We start from the raw sequence: 22,268 nt of genomic DNA on the forward strand, positions 1-22,268 counted from the left end.
TGCTTCCCTACTTGTTCAGTGGCATGCATTAAATCATGTAATTCCTTATTATCTGCACAAGCGGAAATGGAAGCTAGCTTTTGTTTCAAAACAGACAGTAGAAATTGCTGGTATTTCAGCATATGAAATTGACTGTTTAAAGCCCTAATAGATAAAGTTGCAGAAGTGTACACTTTTTGGCCCCATCTCTCTAAAGCTCTGGAATCCTTCTCTGTGGGAATGGGGTTTTTAGCAGAAGCGGCCTTAACCCCCTTAGGGCCCTGAGAAATGGCTTCAGGATCAGCAGTAGGATTCTTGTATAAAAACTGGTGGGAATCAGGGACCCTATAATATCTGTCTGGCTTAACAGGAGCTGGAGGAAAAGAGTCAGGAGTTAAGTTAGCCTCAGAAAAGGCATCATCCACAATATCCAAAATAGGAGGAATAGCCAGGGGTCTATGTTGGGGAAGAAGAAGAAAATCCCTAAGTCTTTTCTTAGATTCCGAGTACTCCTGTCCTTTCCAGTGAAAATGTTCCCACATTTCGTGTAAAGTTTCCCCAAATGAAAAATCCTCAGGGGGAGAAGCTGAAGGAATGGATTCCTCAGCATCAGAATCCTGATAAGGAGGGAAAGAGTAATCCTGGTCAGAAGAAGACACTGAAGAAACAGAAGCCTGATCAGAAGAGTCATAATACAATTCCTGCCTTGGCCTTTTATCTGGAGGGGGATGTGAACCCCTAATCATAGTAAGTAAGTCCTCAGCCATTTTAAGTAACTGTTTTTGGGACTTGGGTCCCGGATCAGAAGAGGCCTGGGCTGAAGTCTTTGATTTGGAAGGAGTCTTTGCCTTTGTCTTTGGCTTTGCCTTTATCAGAAGCTGTGTAGGCCTGAAAACCCCCTCGGAAGCCGGTACCTGCACAGCGGCAGGAAGGAGCATTGTCCGAAGGTCCTGCAACTGAAACACTCAAAGGCCTAGTTGACTCCTCGTGGGAGTCCGTTTCAGCCATCGGTTCCAAAATGGTCGACGACAGGGGCTGCGAAAGCGCCTCACTGACGACGGTCGAACCTGAAGCTGGCTCTGCTTGTAAAACGTCGTCTGTTTTGGACCTCGAAGGCCTGTCTTTATCCTTGCGTCGTTTGTGAACTCCGGTAGTCGGAAGGGTGTCCGACGACATTTTGTAATTAAATCGCCTACCGAAGTAATGAAAAGCAAAATCGTACCTTCGTTTAATCGTACGTTGATGAAGTCTAGCACAAAACCGACAACTAGCTACGTCGTGGTCAGGGCCTAAGCAAGGAATACAGTAAGAATGGAAATCCTTATGAGGTATTTGCTTCCCACAAGAAATACAATTATTAACTTTTTCTGACATCGGACTGGAGCAAGAAAAAAGTTTCCCCAACGGGGTACTTAGCTTTGAGTAGAAGAAGAAAGTCTTCAGACTGAAGTACGTAAGAAAAAACAGTCAGGGGTCAGCCGACCGGCACTTGCGAACTGCTTTCACCGCACGGCAAGAAAAACTGGAGAACATGGCTTCGGCTGCCAGCTTTGTACTTCTGGCACTCTGACGTCAGGGAGCATGGCTGAGCAGCCGACGCCGGACCCAGACTTTGGGATTCTGGCCGACCGAGGACTGCTGCCGGCAGGGGAGAACCCTACAGTGATGACTGCAACAGTGAGACACGATGAACATCATTTATCTGAAACTGTCTGTTGCCAAAGAGAAAGTGGAGATTCAGACTTTCTGGAAGAAAAAAAGGGCTGCCAGGGTGGGAAGGGGGAGCATAGTCTATTAGACTGTCCTTAGTTTTGGGAGTTTCCAGAATTCCTCTTGTTATTCCCTTGCCATTTCTTATTAAACATGTTTACCTGCATTTTGTTGGGATTGTTTATTTTGTTTCGTACCAAAACTGAAGGAGGAGTTAGAGAATCACTTGGAAAATGAGGGGTGAAAATTTTAGATTCTCTATCAGCTTACCCCTTTCATCATAGCTTTTGATCTTCTCTACAGCACAGGGGCCAAAAACTAAATCTCTATCTAAAGGAGAGTTTAAAATCTCATTTCATCATCTGGAGGTTCTGAGAATGCAGCCATACACACCTCCTGAAAACAGTACATAGCCCTTGAAGAAGTATCAACAGAGTCATACACACACTGTATACAATGAGTAGTGACTTGAACTTCTTCTTCTTTCGGCTTTTCCCAGTTAGGGGTCGCCACAGCGGATCACCTGTCTGCTCATAATTGGCAGTTGAGTTCTTTTTTTTTTTTTTTTACAGTGTCAAGTTGCTAGCCCGGCGCCCAACCTTCCACAGAAGGCACACACACGCACTCATGCTAGGGCCAATTTAGAGTGTCCAATCCACCTACAGTATGTCTTTGTGATGTGGGAGGAAACTGGAGCACCCGGAGGAAACTCATGTGACCACAGGGAGGACATGCAGACTCCACAGAGAAGGCACCCCAGCCGAGGATCGAACCGGAGAACCTCTTGCTGTGAGGTGGCAATGCTAACCGCTGCACCACCGTGGCCGCCTGAGTAGTGACTTGAACAACAGAACCCATCTACAGAGTTTTTTCCAACAACAAATTTTAACTCTGACATGTTAGTTGAAGGCATTCCACATCAAAGCAAAATTACAATTACAGAAATATCTAACTGTAAATTGTTCAAAATTGACAATTTTACCATCTATAACTACACTGACATAATGGTAGACTGGACAGCCTTCAACATTTTCACCAAGGGGCTTCACTTTGTACCAACCAAAAGCATTGATTTGGCCAACTTGTTGGTGGAGCTCAAGTTATTCACTAGGGGTTTAAACCTGAGACATTTTTTCAAAGGGAAGGAAGAACAAACCCAGGGCCTGCAGAGGAAAAGTATTTTTAATCCTCCCATGCATCCATTTATTAAGTTATATGAAGAATTAGTTGAGAATGAACTACGCAACATTCATCACACTACAAATGGACCTAAACAGGCCAACATGAGCACCAACGAGTTGAATTTCATTACCAGGTTAAGGAAGGAAGGTATCAGGGTAATGAAGCCAGACAAAGGGGGTGGCATTGTGCTCATGTACGATTCTAATTATTAATCACACATGCACAATTTGTTGCATGATGCCAGCCAATACGGGTTAACTTCCCGTAATGAGCACAATATTACCATTGCAAAAATTAACTACACTCTCTATGACTACCTAATGCAGGGTTTTATCAACGAGAAACTATTTAACTTCCTCAAAGTGAGCAAACCCAAGACTCCTGTCATCTTTGGGATACCCAAAATTCACAAGGGTATTGACCCTGTACTGTTCAGGCCCATTGTAGCGGGGGCAGGTGGAATAACAGAACCAATAGCTAAATTTATTGATTACATTTTGAAAAAATACACCACTCTTCTGACCCACGTATGTAAAGATTCCTGGGAATTTCTAAAAAATTTTCCCAGAGACAAATGTAATGCTTCGGCATTGATGTTAACTGTCGTGAAGGATCTCTTTCCCAGTATTCCCCACACTACAGGCCTAGAATGGTTTTCGGATTTTCTTAGGTTGGAAACTAAGTTAAGTAACAATTTTGCCAATCTAATCACCGAGATGATGGGTATAGTTTTGGAGAACAATTTCATGTTGTTTAATGGTGAACTGTTCAAGCAGCTTAAAGGTGTAGCGATGGGCGCTGCTTGCGCCACCATTTATGCAAACATTGTTTTGCATAGGTGGGAACAGGCTTATATTTTCCAAACCAATTGGGGACAATATGTCACTTTTTACAGTAGATATTTGGATGACATTTGCATTATATGGAATGGCACTAAAGAACAACTGACAGTATTTTTGCAGTACATTAATTCAACAACTGACTTTCTTACTTTCACTCACAACATCAGTGAAAATGAACTACATTATTTAGATGTAACCATTTTCAAAGATTTGAAAACTGAGGAATTACACTCTAAGATTTTTAGGAAATCAACTTTTTCGAACTCTCTACTGCATTTTGAAAGCCAACACCCTTTCCATCAAAAGAAAGGCATTCTCAAGGGGCAATTGATCAGAGCCTCGAGAATGTGCAGTAGGTTGGATGAGTTTTCGAAAGAAGTTGAAACCCTTCATAACATGTTCACAGAAAGGGCTTATCCTAGGGAGCTTATTGAGTCCACCACCAATGAGGTGGTTACAAAAAGGAACACTTTATATCCCCCTCTACTTGGAGTGGCAGAAACTAACCTTTCTCAAACTAGGGGCACAGACACACACTCGATTGTCAAAGGCCAAAATTTTGTGTACACATTTTCAAATGATTTCTCGCAAATTGAAAACACAATCAAAAAATTTTGGTTTGTGTTACAAAACAATGAAGAGTTTAAACAGAGTATACCAAGTAAACCCAGTTTTGTTAGAAAAAGGGGGCAGAATTTAAAGGCTATTTTTGAGAAAAGATATAATGCTAAAACTGGGAAACAACGAAAAGTCAACGGCACTTATAGATGTGGTGCCTGTAAACAGTGTTCTTTAGTCATCAATGATAATCACATGTACTTAAGGGCACGCCACATCAATATTAAGCCAATTGGGCATTTTTCCTGTGCCACCAAAGGGGTTGTTTACATCGGATTATGCTCCATCTGCGGATGTTTTTACGTAGGTAAAACGGAGCGTGAATTCAGGAAGAGGTTATATGAGCATGCATATGAAATTGACAACAAAAAGGAAAGTAATGCCTTTTACAAACACTCTCTTGAATGCCCCAATTTCAAATTGTCCTTCATGGTGCTTGAACAGGTTAACCCACATATTAGAGGGGGAGACTGGGAATCTACACTTGAGTTTAGGGAGTTAATCTGGCAGCTCAAGCTTGATGCAGGAAAATCACCAGGGCTTAATGGTTTACTTAGTATAGGCTCAGTGCTCAGGCTTAGAAGGGCCAGACTATGAACAATTACAACTAAACATTATCCCAAACTCTTGATTATTTAAGATTTGTTATTATTCTCATTTTGCACCCCTTTTTTCTGACTCTCAAACTCACTTGGGCACAGTTTTTATTAGCCTAAAAGCGGAAGGTTTTTTAACAGGTCTGGATTTGTCATTGTATTTTTAAACACAGATTTGGCTGTTTTCAATATTTGAACGCAGCAGTTGTACATTTTTTAAACCATTTCAGTGTAATCTTTACACATTTTTTAAGTCACACTTCTTTTTTAAAATGCATTAATTGTAAACTATTTAACAAAATTTATTTAGTTATGGGTATGTAAGTTTTTGTTTTCTGAACCTATGCATGTGTTTAATCTCTGGCCCACTTAGGGTTAAATATAAAAGAAAACACGTAACATCAATTTGCATTTTAATGATCAATTAATCTACCCTATTTAAACATACTGGTGCAACCAGCTCATTGTTTTGACTTGATAAAGCCTGGAATATACCAGGCGAAAGCGCTTGTCCTACTGTTCTGTTTGGAATCTGTTCTTGAAAGTGTACGAATAAATTGTCTTAACTATGCTGGTGGATTATTGCTTCAGTCGGTGGTTTCTGACTTTTCTATGACTTGAACAACAGAAAAAAAAATCAAAATTTTAAAGTAGATGCAACTTGAACAATAGAAAAAATTAAAATTTTAAAGTAGATTTTTCCTTACAAGAAGAAATTGCAAACAAAACATTCCTCATACTTTCACAATTTGTCAGGACATACCTTAAAATATGACCCTGACAACTGAAAATCCTGAAAAATCAAAGCTGCAGAAGTATGTACTTTTTCCCCATATTTCTTCCCATACAGATCAATAATCGTCCTAGCCTTATCAGAAATAATAGGATTGGAATTAATTAATTGCAGAAGGATTAACATAATTTGTAACTGCTGGATCAGGCTATGGAAGAGTATATAAAAATGTTAAACTTTATGCATCATATCTGCCTTTTTAGGTGCAGCTGAGTGGCTGTTAGAAAAATGGCAGGCAGTGACACACACATCCTCCAAAGCTGAAAGAACTGGAGGAATGGGTGCAAGTTCTGTAAATTCCTTCTGTAGCAGCTCATTGTATTTTTTGAGACTTAGAAACCTCAGTGTTCTCCCAGTGAAAACATCAGCACATTCTGGAAATAGTCTCACAGAAAGAGACCCCCTCACAGGAGAGTCAGAAACTAAACACTCCTCAGAGTCTTAATCATAGATTTGAGGAGAAAATCCCTTCGTCCTCCTGTCCATATTCAGAATCTTGAATCTCTTCAGGAAAGGAAGTATTCCTCCTTCTTATACCAGAAACTACTTTACAAGAAGGATCAATAGCCTGAATTAAATATTGAACAAGAATCAGTAAAGTACTCCAGTCTAAGGAGTAGTGTAACAAGAAAACTGGGGCCAATAGTGTTATTAATGGCAGCAGCAACTTCTCCAGGGATGGAAACAACATTCTGACAAAACAGGGAAGCCTTCCCTGTTTCCTTTCCCAGGACTGACCAGGATGGCTCTTCTCTTGCCCTCTGAGGGGACCACAACAGTCCCAGGGAAAGTGGCTAACCCCTGGTCCATAGTAGCTGTAGGTGCTACACAAGAGGGATCCAGGGTAAAGCTGGGTGACCTGAAGTACAACTAATGGCCACAAGTCACCCACCTGCAACTGAGGCAAATTGCTAGCCTGCTTTGATCGAAAAGGTTGTTTGCTTAACGTTTTCTTTTTGTGGCTGGAAGGAAGTCTGACTGTAGAATCCACAGACTGTTCCATGGCCAAGTTGAGAATGTGCCTCTTTCCCAGGGGTAACAAACAGTAAATGTCAGTAAAAGTCTTTAAAAGTCATTTTTTTCACAGACACAGTAAAAAGCACTTTAAAACACTTCACCAAACCTACAAAGTACAATAAACCCAATTTCTCTACAGGAAAAAAAAATTCAGTTACTTTAAACACCTTTTAAACTGACAGGAAAAAACAGCACTTCCATTTAAAAGTACAATACCGCCCCATGAGAGTCCATTAAAACACAAACTCCTAGCTTTAAAATAATTTTCCTGAAGAGGATAGTATCAATAATTAACATAAATATTAAAAAGAAGTTAACTTATCTGCCCAGCAAAAGGAATAGCACTCTCCATTGTTCAGAAAATATGTGATGAAGATGACCGTCAATCCTCAAAAGCCTAAGAGGAGTGTACTTTTAGGTGGCAGTAAAGCTCTGTAGGGTTTGACACCCAAACTCGTCTTTCAGTTAGCTCAACTTGACCTGCCTGACAGTTTGGGTGCATGGAAGGTGCCCCTGAAGCTCTGTTGGCTTGGCGGGATATAATCCCATATAGCTAAGGCTACTGTAGCAGTTATCAATATAATGAACATCACAGGGAGCTGACTGAAAAAATCAGGAGTACCTTGGACTTGCACCAAAGGTAGGTGCTGGAAAATGGAGATGATCAGGAAGAAGATGAGCAACTCTGAAAACAGTGAATAAATAGAGGACTATAAAGCATCAATTCCAGTGGATATAGGAATAGACATGTGAAATTTGGCTTAGCAAGAAGCAAACGAAGTGAAAGACTGGAATTTTGTTGCCTGTTTTAAACTGGTAGGTCAACTATAAAGCATATACCCCAGGTTATGTCATTACCATTTAGAAGGACAATAAAGGGAATGGAAAAGTAACTTAACAGGGTCTATATTACCATATCGCATGATAATAATGCCCAAAGCTCATATGAGCGAATATTCATGAGAACGAACTTGCTACCCCCCCGCTAAATACATATTCCAACTCCGAGGTCGCACTACAGTGAGGAAAGGGCAAATATTCCAATGTTCACTGTACAGTGACCCCAAGAAACACAAGTTTGTTCTCGTGAACATTCGCTCATATGAGCGTTTGGCATTATTACCATTCGATATGGTAATTTAGACACACTTAACAGGGTTTGTACCTATTAACATTTGCATGAAAATTCTTGACGTAACTTGCATGTTATGTTATAAAGACATTTTGTGCAGAGTGCAGTCAGTGGCATTTTAAATGTGAGCTGATGGTATTATTAGTGACAAAAGTGTATGGCAAAAATATTAAATGCAAGCAAGTACTTCTTAGCTGTAAGATATAAAGGCTTTATGCTGTATCAATATAAGAAAGGTAGGACACAAACAACTTAAAGTTAATATAATGCTGTGATCTTAGGCTGCAGGGATGGAGGTGGGGATATAAAATGCATTCACCATATTATACATGGAAATAAGATAACAAGTTCTCATGTTTTATAGTGGTGGATAGCTACATTAATGTCCTTGGTTTAAGATATACATAAGTGCTTTAAGTTTTTGAAGCAAATAAGTTTTAAAAATAAGACAAAATAATGAAAAGAATATGCTTCTTACACATACAAAGTTATTAGTTATTTTTCAATTTATAAATGCACTTAGTGAGAGATAAGTCTGCAGATGCAGGCAGCTGGCCATGGAAAGCCTGAACAGTGTATTAAAAGTGAAATTTACAAAGTTTTTTCATGCATTTTCAAAGTTACTAGCTTTTTTCTCATTGTTGATTGCTTATGCTGTCTGCACTTGAAAGCAATTAATTCTACCATTCTGCATCTTGCAAATTCACCATTTCCTTCCCTCACCTGATGTTACTCTCCCACACATATTGTATCTATAAAGATTCAGTAGACACATACAGTTGTCCTCTAACTACAAAGAGTAAGGTCAGCAAAAGACAGACAGCTTGGCATCTAAAACTTTTCCAGGCTACCAAACTCCTCCAATTTGCCCACAGCTCTGCTTGCTGAATGACTCTTCTCCAGATTTCTGTATTTGCTAAATGCATCAAAAGAACTAGAAAAACAACAGGAAAGAACCTCTTGGAAGACTTCCAAAACCAGATCAAAAAAGGACAGTGGAACAAGGTTAGGTTCATAAAGGAAGATGTAATTGGTTGTGCCTATCTACCATTGTGTGGAATAGGACCAGTCTGTCTTTCTCTACTTACATGGCACGGTCACAAACTTATGCTGTCTGGATCCTTACACAAGTAGCCTTTAAAGATAAAATCTCCACAGAAGCTTGTACTAGAATTATCTGACCTAAAAACATCTTACAAGGATACTGAGAGAAATGTCCAATAAATTATCCTTGTGAGAGTAATGGACTACACAAGGGATCATATATCCCTGGTAACTGAGATAGGATCTACATTAAACAAGCAGCAAGAATTTACAAAACTGTACAGCAATTTAAGTAGCATTCTCAAAGGCACATAAGGGAAAGGCAAGGAAATGATTTATTCTGGAAATTAAATTTTTAAGATGAAAAAGAAATTACATTGAGGAGAAGCTACTTTAAACTAATTTTTAGTTAATAACCTGAAATGGAATAATAAATCCAGTTGCTAGAATTTGTGGCATGTGGTGGGTAAATATGTCAACAATAAAAACAACCCTAAGAGTTGATTCACTAGTCAGGGACCTGGCAGCTCATGTTGACAGTAAACTAGCCTTCGACCAACATGTGCCCAAGGTAGTAAGAAAATCTTTCTATGTTGTTTAACCTATATGCATGAGCATGGTATCTAGGTCCACAGAGGTCATCATACTACTGTACCCGTCCCTGATCAGACCCATTATAGTGTATAATGTCCCCTTTAGTATGTACCTGACCAGACACATGCAGCAACTGGAATGTCCCCAAAGGTTCCTTACAAAACGAATATAGGGAGTAAACACAATGTTCTCTGCTGATCACCTCAAAGCCATGCCTCTTTATTTTTTATCATATAGACTTCTGAGAGGTGATCTTTGCTTGGAATACAAGGCATCCCTGGACTCTGTTTTGATGAACCTTCTTCACACCCGCAAAACAATCAGCAGGGGCTCCACTAGATTAAAAGACCTAAATTTTGCCTGCAAAAAAATAAAATAAAAAAGGATATGCGAGAGAGACAGATATGTTTTTCTGAGAATTCCCATTCTCTGAAACAGGCTCCCCATCCATGTGAAGCAGAGTTCCTCTCTATTCTTATTTAAGTGCAACTTGGACCAATAGATGGGTAATCGGAAATTCACCCCTGGTCTGGCACCTATGTCTCTGATGGACAGAAGCAATCAATAAATCCCCCCCCTATATAAATCAAATTTCAGGGTCACATTTGGGTTGCATGACTAGGCTTTTAAGGACCCCAGCCTAGTATAGACTATGTAAGAGTTTTAATGTAAGAAAGTCAGATGAACCCATACACACCTCTGCAACTGCAATAACTGGCATATAAGGTCTACTGTATGTAGGCACTCAAAAGGCTTGAGCGTGATATAATAGCTAAACAAAAATGTTGATGAAGCAGTAATAGTAGAATTCCCTGAGAAAATTAATAAAGTGAGAGGATGATGTGCCTAAGTACAAGGGCACAGCTGAATGGATTAGACAAAAGGAAGGACAGAATTCCCTACTGCAATATTAAGATGCATAACAGTAAAATTCAGAAAACAAACCCACAAATATTCAAAAGAAGAAGAGTGAAAATCAAAGCACATAGTTTTCTTTTTATTCTTTTTTTGCAGAGGAAAGCCTCCCTGTACCCACACCCCCTGTTAATTATAAATAGTCACTTTGAGATCACTGCACCTTGGAGAAAGTGAAAAACTCAGATACACAATGATCTCGGACTTAATACATACTTTCTCCACTTTCCCACATTCAGTCTCACTGTTCTAGGAATCATGAATCTCAGACATACAAATAGTTACCAAAGAAGTCACTGAGTTGAGATTTCAATTACAATATAGAAAAATCTGGAAAGTGAAAGAGTGGAACATCCTCAAAGAGGATGGCACTGGAGGGGATAGTCCACAAGGAGATGATAAAGTTGGTGAGAAACAATGAAAAGTGAGACCAAAAAAAAACCTATAAAGAATAAGAAAAAAATACAGGATCAGCATATAGTGAGCTGAACCAAACAGAAATTGTTAGGATAACTGTAAACTGCCACCCTGACATGGTAGCCTTAGCACCAGGAAGAAAAGGTAGGGGAAGGGAGGGCAAGTAGGAGAGTGAAACAAATACCATAACATCTAGCTGCGAGAGGGAGAGGAACTAAGAAATGGCAGAAATTTAAAAATAGCTTGATCAGAAAAAAATACCCAACACGTTTGGTGTCAGGAATATTATGGCTGCCAAGGAATTATGCCACTAAGCAAGGGAGGTCAGCACATAGAAAATGGATGAAAAGATACATATTGACAAAAATGGAACTGTACAACTGGAGAAACATCTTAAGCATACAGGTGAAAAGACAGCCAAAAAAGATTGATTTATTTTATTTATTGGCATTTGTTTACCAGAAAATCCGACTGAGCAGTCTCCTTTTTTAGCTGAGACGCAGGGAGAAAAGCTCCACTATACAGGCATCATGAACATCATTTGCATTGTTTCATCACTTAGAGTCAGTTTCATTCATGAGCAGCAATTCCATTATTCACACAACCTTGACATCAGTTACATCATTTACAAACATTATTGATTAAAAATAACAGTAACATTGATTAAATATGATTTTTTTTAAATAAAAGGTATACACAGTGCAATATTATAAGTATGCATAGATTGTCAGGCTTTACCCAAGAATATTTGTTATTATAAAGACAAGTTAAAAATCTATAACATAGGAAGAGAAGATCCTAATCCTAAGAGATCCTAATATATCTTCACAGAATTACTCAAGAAGCCTTTAACTCTGTTGAAAGTTGGCTACAGGATAATCACCTGCTACTAAATCCAAAAAAAAAAAAAAAACTAAATTACTTCTATTTTTTCCAAAATCCTATTTCCATGAAAAAACAACTTTAAAATGTCTTCCTTAAATAATACCATGATTGAAGTTACCCTAAATACAAAACTACTTGGCATGACAATCAACGACAATCTTAAATTCGATTTGCATATCCAGAACAGCATCACGAAAACCCATTGAAAGGCACCCTAAATAGAGTAATGAAATTCCTCACGGACTCTGCCAAGATAACTCTAGATACCATTTACCTCTTACCCTCTTCTCCTTTATGTTGCCCCTATCATGACCAACCTACAAGCCTCTCTTAGTTCCAAAGCTGAACAGTGTTATAACAAAGTTGCCAGATTCACTTGCAACAAGCCTTACCAGACCCAGTTCTATATCATGTCAGAGAAATGGCATCACATATAGACCGAAATTGGAAAAGAGCGAAATAAATCGCTTGGCATGAGCAGTGACATTGCCCTTTACCCGACTGTAGTACAATGTCAGAGTTGGTATATTTAGTTAGAGGGTGCGGGGGTCGAAGCGCCCCCCCCCCCCCACTTTGTAATGTTTTAAGTGGTATGTTGTGTTTTGTTGGTTCACCAATTTTTTTTCCATGGGGGAAAAAAAAAATTCGGTGAACTGAGGTTTTGCTCTTTTAAGATTTCGGTCTATGTGTCGGCGAAACGGCATTTGCTATAATGCCGTTTCGCTGACATAATACAGACCACCAGACCCACCATTGTTTAGCACTAACACTTAACTGATTCAAGCTTCCTCAACACCTACCTTATACTCAGCTCATCTTAACCCATAAAATCATCTATATCTCATCTGTCTGCCAAACAATCAGAGGCCTACTCCAATACTATCTTCCAAATCATCCCTTTCAGTCAAATAATAAACTGCTTACCATCAACAAACCACAAAGGGCTGCCGGGGTCAGTCTCTATTCCAATAGTGTAGCTAGAACTTGGAATAAACTTCATCTATCAAGTCAGGTCTATCACACACCATCTTTTCAAGCCATTACTAAAGACTTCCTCTCTATCTCCTGACCTTCTCTGTGCTCCTCATCTAGGACACAGCTCTCCAACACCCTTCATCATCTTTCTTATCCTCCTCCTTAGAGTACTAAATCAGTTAACCCCATCTAATGCCTCATCATACTGTACTTTTTAAAGTACTGTACTTACTTCTAATTAGCACGCCCAAATTACTACTCCATCACTACTTCTCTATTAACTCTCAAACTTATCTCCTCTAACACCTCACTCTATTGTATTTCATAAATTCCTCCTACCTACTTTATACACCACTCTTCTATCTGTAAAGTCTCATTATCAAGCTTGAAAACTCAATATCAATACAAATGTTGTTATACATTCACTGAAACTGCAGTATAACATTTGTTACTGTAAATATTGATTGCATTAAATACAATACCTTGGAGTTTTTCTCCCTGGGCCTCCAGTGAAAAAGGGCACTTGTGCTCAGGCAGATTTTCCTGTAAAGAAATATCAATCAATCAATAAATAAACAAACAAATGCCAATAAATAAGATGAAGCACAAAGATGATAAAGGAGATGAGATGATTGTGAAGGATATATTTGTAATCATAGTAAACTAAGTTTTGTACAGCAGACAGTTATGGCAGAAATTCATTTAGCTATATTTAGTATCAGTTTAACCATGAGTGGTGCAGGTGCAGGTACAGAGTTATTAGGTATTTTAAGTCTTTTAGGTTGCAGAGTAGTTTTAAGTGAAGTGTGATGGTATTCCATCTGTAACTAATGCAGTTTGAATACAGGGAGTATCCTGCGTTATTGTTTGGTTTGGTTATGGAGAGTAACTGTTTGTCAGTGGAGCTTAGAGATCTCTTAGGAATGAAAGGTTGAATGATGGAGTGAAGAACTGGGAATATTTCAGGGTTGTGCAGAAATTTGAAGGTTGTAATTAATTGAAAGTGCAATAAAGAATTATGTAGTTCAAGCCAGTTTACTTATTTTGATGCAGTCAAGTGATCTATATTACTGGTTGATTGTGAATTTTGTCACTTTATTGTTGCACTGTTCTAGTTTGCCTGATAGACAGGAGTTGAGATTGGTAGACAGCTGTATAACATGAAGTGCTCTGTGCTTGGTTCAGCACTGTATCACTGACAACTTGACAGCAAGTGGGAACTGATGTACTGCCATTTAGGAAGTGAAACCGTACTAAAGGAAGACCTTGCCTTCAAAGGATATCTGCACTGTCTATGATTAAGCAGGACAGGCTGCATCAGAGTCACGAAATCCAAAAGTCACACCACAGATGAATACTAAACTGAGAATTAAAGAGGCATTAAGAAAAGTGCATCTCTGGACCCAATTATAGTGGACATGTAACTGAGCACCCCCCCCCCCCCCGAGCACCAATGACAGATTCTGTAATAAGCCCTAAATACCAGTTTATACTCAATCTTGGCACTTCATTTCAAAGGAAATGAATATTGAAAGACCATGCAGTATGTCAGAACTATACTTTCAAGTAGCATAAATAGACACCCACTTTTATATATATATACTTTGAGACAAGCTATCATTCTGCATTTCCACTACCTAAAAAGAATAAAAGAATAAAGGATTCTTATTCTGGATGTGCACAGACAACTGATACTATCTTGAGAGAACTAAAACCTTCAGAAATTGAGCAGTTATAAGGACATCCTGTGTCAAAGCATACAGTTTACAAATAATTGCTCTATGAAGTTTCCTTTTGTTATTCCCACCACAATTTCAGGCAGGTTCAAGGCACATTCTGTTGGCCTTGGATTCTTCAGTGGATTTTTGGAAATGGGTGAATTCTAGAAGTATTATAGATTAAACAACTTAGTCATGTGTGCATACCTTCACAGAGCACTATAGTCTAGTCCCCTCCAGGACTAGATCAGACATTAGCACCATTCTCCAGGGGCTCCTAGATTCTCATCCTTTCCCCTTCCTTACCTTATAAGCTATGATATTCTACCCATATAACTAAGGCTGCTGTAGCAGTGATCAAATAATGAATGTAGTACAGTTGTGCAAGTAAACCTACCATAATAATAGATATTCAATTGATCACTGCTGTAGTAGCCAGTCCCTCTGCCTTGTTTCTATACTTTTGCCAGGATGTAAACATTCATTTTTATTTACCTAGCTTTGTCCTGTTTCAGGGCTGTAGCCTCCCTCTTTCAGTTTGCATGAAAGCTCTAAAGGGTCTGGCCCCCGAATCATTGATTTTTCTGAAGCTGTTAATTTTTCTGGGTGGATGGAAGGTGTCATTAAGCCCTGGGAGCTTGCGGTCTCTTACATCCTGTGCAACATGTAATCCATATAGCTAAGGCTACTGCAGCAATAATCATTTGAACATCTTCTGTTATAGTACTTTACTTACACAACCATACTTTCCTTCTGCAACTGGTATTGGATCATTTTTTTCTTTCTACTGATAGAAACCAGGGGGAGAAAACCCTTCATGTCTTGAATTTGCACCACATGCATGTGGTTGTACCCGAAATGTGTTTGAGTTATGGAAGTTGATGCATTTGCTTTGTACAGGGATGAAGATATAATTTTGTTACTGTACACTTGAGTGTGGCTGCTTTGTAGTATTTTCTAATATTTTCATAGCATATGCTTGTACCACAGTTACAATTGCCATTTCACCACTTCCCTGAGTATTAATGTTGGGATTGTGGCTGCAGGAGTCATGCCACCATAGATTTTTAGGGAGTTCAGGACTCTGCCTTCAGACTTTACCTTTCGGCTGTCCTCTGGTTCCTGCATTTTTAGGAGGTCTTACACTATGACTGTTCCATCATGAGCTGACTTGGGAGGGTTCTCTACCACCAGACAACAGATGTACTTTACCCTCTTTGGTAGTTCTGCTATTAGGTGTCCTTTTCTCCACTCCAGGCCAGTGTTCTGTCCTTCAGAAGCTACCATGGTTGGGGGAGTGCAGTCTCCCATGTGTCACGCACTGTACATGGAAAATGTGCTCACCCCTTAAGCCTGCTGTTCGCACAATTTGGATCTCAGTTTTGATGCGTCTCTTGCAAAAATTTCAATTGTTCAGAGCATAAAAAGCCCGCAGTATGTTCATGTGGCTCTTGGATGACTGGCTAGAATCAGCAGACTTGTTCCTATGCTTGGAGATTATGCAACCTTGAACTACAGCCATAAGAACCAACATTTAAACCCAGCCCATAGATCCTGTTTGCATAGGAGAAACTTCTGGTCTCATCAAGGGAATGTAGGTAGTTGAAAGTTAAACTTCCTGCTCTCAGTTTTTACTGTTTGTCTGATGAAGCGGCAGTTACATGTCGTGAAAGCGCTTACAATAAACTGTGGATTTACTACTTTACCGAATGGTTTTTTGAACATTACTTCGATTGCAAGACTAGAACAACTTTGAACATTTGTTTCTTGGTACAGCAGAATTGTTTTTTCGTTGATTTAGTGCGTGGTTCTGTGAGTATTTGCACTACAATTTCATAAGACTATCAGCATTTGGCGTTTCCTTCTTAGGAATACGTAGAGACATATTTTTTGATAGTGCGAAGATCTGCAGTACGTACATTTTGGCTTCTTCCAACCTGGGTTTTTGGTTTACTTGCATTTACTTTTTGCTGGGATTTGGTCTTCAAGGAGGTTTCTGTTATATATATATATATATATGTAAGGGATAATCTAGTAGGGAAAGTGTCAGTATCTACATAACATATACCATGTAATTATCATAACCTACTACTGCGGTGGTGGTGCTGCGGTAGCACTGTCGCCTCACAGTAAGACGTTGTCCTATTCGATTCTCAGCTAGAGCGTCTTCTGTGTGGAGACATGCGTGAATGGGCGTACCTTCGTTGAAGGTTGTGCGTCAGGGCTGGCAACTCGTTATGTAAAAATCTACTGCCAATCATTAGCAGACCGGAGTTCCGCTGTGGCGACCCCTAACCAGGAAAAGCCGAAAGACACAACAACAACAAATTATCATAACCTAATTCTTCCTAATAAGAAATAAGCTTGAACAGGCATTAATACTAGTAAAGCATTAATATTCATGTGAAATTTTATATATCTGTAAGTTGGAAAGACCTGTACTATTACAACCTAAATAACCTATATAGAAAAATAGCCAAATGCCATGGATACATGCTTGAGTACTGGTTACAAGGTATAAGGGAGAAAAAACAGATACCTCAAAACCACCAATTTAACAATAACAGAAACAATACCCATAATCAGCCTATATACTTGTGAAGATCATGAGTCAGAAAACAAAATAATGGCTTGACTTCAAAAATATAAGAACATGCAACAATCTATACAATGCCACAGTACACAACACGTGTGTTTCATATATACCTGCTAACAACTTCTTTCCAGCCATGAAGATGAGGACAGAAGCTGAAGTAGAGAAATGCAGTAAAGATGTATAGACCGATGACTAAGTTTAACCACCACATAGTCAGAAAGGTAGGACTTGAACCAGAGATGAACCAGTTGAAGGTCAAATTGAAGCTGAGTCAGATAAACATGTCTCAGTAAGATATGTTACATTTATTGCATGACGGAGGGTGGAGTAAGAACATTAAGTATTTCCAGACATAACAGAAAAGTGGGGTGCACGTGCTTTATAATACAGTCAGTTGACAGTTTGCCAGATGTGGAATACAACTCAGCTGCATCTACAGTGTAAAGAGAAAGGGAGTGGAGGATCTTGCATAAACTGGTATACAATTCATAACTAAACTTCACCCTCAATAAGAGGAGAAAAGGAAGGTGGGAGGCAGAAAGGCATAAAAAGAAGTTGTTGGCTTACTATAACATTTCATATGTGCTGTTGATCTTTATTTATCCTTGACGCATGGGACTCTCAGTACCGGCTCGGCTGTTATAACAGCTCGCACGAACCCAAAACTCCTGAGCTAAGTCCCTACCCAGAATGCCTCTCTCTATATTACCACAGATCGTGTTTGCAGCTATAAATAAAGGCAAGGACAAGTACTGCTATAACCATTGAAGAGGCTATGTCCAAGGCCACACATGAAGTAACAATTAACTAAGACTAAAATCCATTCCTTCAAAGAGTCTGAAGGAGGGTGGGGTGTCAAGAATGAATGGAGATTGACAACACTGATGGAATGCTTTGGTAAGTCCATAACTTCTTTATCTGAGGTTGTCAATCTTCATTTATCCTTGACGTGTGGGACAGAGTCCCTAGCAACCTTGTATCTTGGGAGGCTTTAACGAAGGATATTCCTGAGCATCATAGAACCAAATGATGCTCTTCCCCTGGAGACCAGATCCACTTTGTATCGACTGATAAAGGTTATGTGGAGAAGCCCAAGTTGCGGCTGCACATATGTGGAAGCCTTAGAGTGGAAAACAGCAGACATAGCTATAGCCCTCGCATAGTGTGCTTTAACTGGGGCTGTTAGCAGCTTTTTCTTAGTGTAGATAAAGGTTATGCAGTCTCTTAACCACATAGATAATGTGACCTGTGAAAATGGTTTACCCAAGGAAGGACCTGAAAAGGAAACAAATAACTGGTCCAACTTTCTGAAGTCTTTAGTTCTGTCAAGATAAAAATGCAATTGCCTGTGAACATCTAATAAATGCAAGCAGTATTCTCACTTGTTAGAAAAGTTTGGAAAGAATACTGGCAATTCAACAGATTGATTAATGTTAGTTTCGGATACAACCTTTGGAAGAAAGGATGGATTGGTTCTTAGTGAGACTCTTTATGAAAAATCAAATATAGACGTAATGAGGAGAATGCATGCATTTCTGAAATCCTTCTAGTAGATGTAATGGCTACTAAGAAAATGGCCCTCCATGAAAGAAATTTCAAATCCCAAGTAGTTGCTGGCTCAAAGGGGTAATGGACCAAGGACTGCATAACCATAGTGAGATCCCAAGGAACAACAGGTTTCCTATAAGGAGGCTTTAATCTTAACGTTCCTTTCAGAAAAACCTTGCACGGCCTATGTGAGATTAATGAATGTTCTTCAAAACCGTTACGGAAATTAGAAATAGCAGCAAGCTGAACTTTGATGGTAGAAGAAGAAGCTCCTTGTTCGAACAGCATTGACAAAAATTGTAACACCTTTTCAACTGGTGCCGAAAAGGGATCAAATCCATTATCGGGTGCCCAAAAAGAGAATCTTTTCCATTATCGGGTGCCCCAAATGAGAATCTTTTCCATTTGCTGAGGTAGAGTTTCCTAGTGGAAGGTTTATGGGAAGCTAACAAATTTTTCAAACTGGGAATAAGCTATTTCATCTGGCAATCAATGGAACTGCAGCAACTGAGCTGTAAGCTTGAGGTTTTTCAGGTTGAGATGAACTAGTCACTGAGGATGGGACAGGAGGCCTGGATCTGGGTCCAGAGTCCATGGACATTGAAGTAGGTAAGGCCAAAGAAAGTGGAACCAGACTTGGCGAGGCCAAAATGGGGCAATGAGAATCACCCCGCTCTTCAACCTTATGGGTTTCTCTAAGAAGAGGGGCATTAGAGGAATGGGGGAAAGGCAGAGTAGTCCCGAGGGTGAATCGTGAAGGAGAGCGTCTCTCAGCCACTCCTCCTGAGGGGGAATTAGGGTAAAGTAGCTACTGCATTTGTTGTTTTGGGGTGATTCAAATAGGTAGCAGAAAGGCTGGCCCCAGCGATGGAAAATCTCCTTCTCCACTCTCGGACTGAGAGGCCACTCATGAGGCAGGAGAATACATCTGCTCAGTTTGTCTGCCATCACGTCTGAGCTCCCTGGGATGTGCATTGCTACCAGAAGGTGGTATGAAGAGATCGCCCATTGCCACACCCTTAGGGTTTCTCAACACGGGGGGTACAACTTAGTTCCGCTTTGTTTGTTGATGTACCAGACTACTGCCATCTTGTCTGACTGAACTGCAATCATCTCTAAAGGGAGGGCAGTTTGAAAGTCTTGCAATGCTATAAGTACTGCTCTCAGTTCCAGAACACTGACATGCAGGTTGGCCTTTATTAGGCACTAAGTCCCTTGCACTGTTCTTCCCTGAAAATCCTTATATTTACCCAACTTACAATAGCCCACAAGATAATATATCAACCTGAAAAATTTCCAGCTCTACAAAACCTACTTAAAACCCAATTCAACTCAAGACAACTCAGATCCTCTGATAAGCTGCTACAAGTAAACACATCTAAGAACTTCCATGGAGACTCTATATTTCAACAGTATCTCCAGGTTATGGAACATGACCACTCAGCCAATACTATCTACTGCTAACCCTCTTATATTTAAAAACTTCTCAAGACCTACCTATCCAAATCAAAACTCTGCTCCTGTCTTAATCTCGGCTGAATATTAATACTTTCCGTAGTTCTCCTAATTTCTACCCGACTCATTCAATACTTAGTTACTTTCCTACTAAGATACCTTAATCATTTTAATCCTTTCTTTTACTCACTAACTCAGATTTTTACTTTTAATTGTCACTACTTAATAAAATACTATATTTAAACACTCCCATTGTCTACTTCTCAACCAAATAAGCTAACATTAGCTTCAAAGAATATACTGACTGACACGTTATGCAATAATGATAAATCTCTATTACTGTATGGCTCCAATAAAATGTACTAAGTGTGAATTTGTTTTCTGTATGTGTAACCTATATGTGAATTAACCTATGATTGCAATCTTCTCTGTTTTTATATATTTTACTACTATTGTATTTCAAATGTCTGTATATTTTAAATGACACAGTTTGAATGTAAAAGTATGACTGTTATGTGGGGCTTTTCCCCCTGGGCTGAAAAGGGATTATAAACACAGTCAGACTATCATGGTAAACACATATTAAATAAATAAATAAGCCCCCCCCCCCCAATCTGGGAGGTGTCCGTGGTCACTATGGCCTTGAGATGGGGTGAAACAAACGGTCGGCCCAAAAGAATCTCCTTGTATTCCATCCACCAAGATAAATCCTTCTTGCAATGATTAGTAATTTGGATGAGGTGATTCAGGGGATGAGTGAGGATAGACCACTGGGAGGCCAAAAGCCACTGCAAAATTCTCATATGGAACCTTGCTAGTGGAACCAATTTGGTGGCATCCACAACTGATCTGAGTGGCTATAGGCTGGAATATTGTTGTTGGAGTGAATAATGTCTAAGATCTTGTTTTTTTGCATTCTGTGAAGAAGAAGGGAGGCTATGCAAGAGGTCGTATTCAAGCAGGCTCCTATGAACTCCAATTGTTGGGTCAAACTTAGTTGAGATTTATCAAGATTCTCAGTTATACTTAGATGAAAGCAAATGTGCAGGGTGAAATCTCGTCTGTTTGAGTAGATGCCTGGTGGGAGCAGTAAGGAGCCAGTTCTCCAAATATGGAAACACTCGGAATTTGTGTAGTCTCAGGTGAGCTGCTACTGCTGCCATACACTTAGTGAACACATGGGGGGCTGCGGTGAAACCAAAGGGCAGAACTGATAATGACTGGCTCCCAGACTGAAGAGAAGGAAACTCCTGGAGAGCTTGTCCATTTTTATGTGGTAATACGCATCCTGGAGGTCTACACAGCACATCCAATCATCTTTCTCTAAGAAGGGGAGAACAGACTGAACTGTGACCACATGGAATTTTGTCTATTGAACAAACTTGTTCAAAATGCTGAGATCCTAAATTGGTCTCCAGTCTCCTGTCATTTTTTGGCACCAAAAAGAACCTTGAGTAGAATCCAGATCCTATCTGGTCAGTTGGGACTTCTTGGATGACTTTTTTTCTAGCAGTGTTTGAATTTCCAGAGCTGCCTGATTGAGTGGAACAAAGGGAATGTAGTATGCTCTGGCAATGATCCTTAGCACTCAAGCATCTGTGGTTATTTTTTGCCAGGTTAATGAGTGCAAGGATAGTCTTCCCCCAACTGCCTCCAGAGGCAAGCATTCATGCTTCCCTTCAGAAGGGCTGGTAGGGTTTCCCTGAGAAAGAATCTCTGGAACCCTGATTTTGTGGGCCACCTCTGCCACAAGGTCGGTGTCTTCCAATATAGCTCCACCCTCTGCCCAGAGGGGAGTCAGTACCACGTGTGCCCTGGAAAGGCCCTTGGGTTTTCTTGAACCATGTTTCTGCTTCTCTGGTTCCTGGAATAGGACAGTTGGGGAGTGACAAAATGTACATCCATGGCAGATACGGTTTTTCCATCCTCTTCACAGCTGGCCAAAGTATCTTTAAATTTGGGACCAAAAGGGGAAGATCTGTCAAATGCAGCATTGGCGAATGAAGACTTAAATGGCTCCGCAAATTCACACAAGCACATCCAGGCATGCCTCCTTATGGCTATGCCGGAACAGATTAACATAGTCGTCCCTTCGGCTGCATGAGCAATAAGCCTCATGGATGAGTTAAAGACTCCAGGAAGGCTACTTTATCCTCTACCTCGTCAGACACAGTTCCTGCGAGGGTATCCGAGAGCTCCTTGATCAGATCCCTCTGAAGTCCAGTGAAGTGTGCCAGGAAATTCAGCAAGGC

Source organism: Protopterus annectens, chromosome 1.part2, assembly GCF_019279795.1.
Source record: "Protopterus annectens isolate FY-2018-M chromosome 1.part2, PAN1.0, whole genome shotgun sequence".
Taxonomy (NCBI): domain Eukaryota; kingdom Metazoa; phylum Chordata; order Ceratodontiformes; family Protopteridae; genus Protopterus; species Protopterus annectens.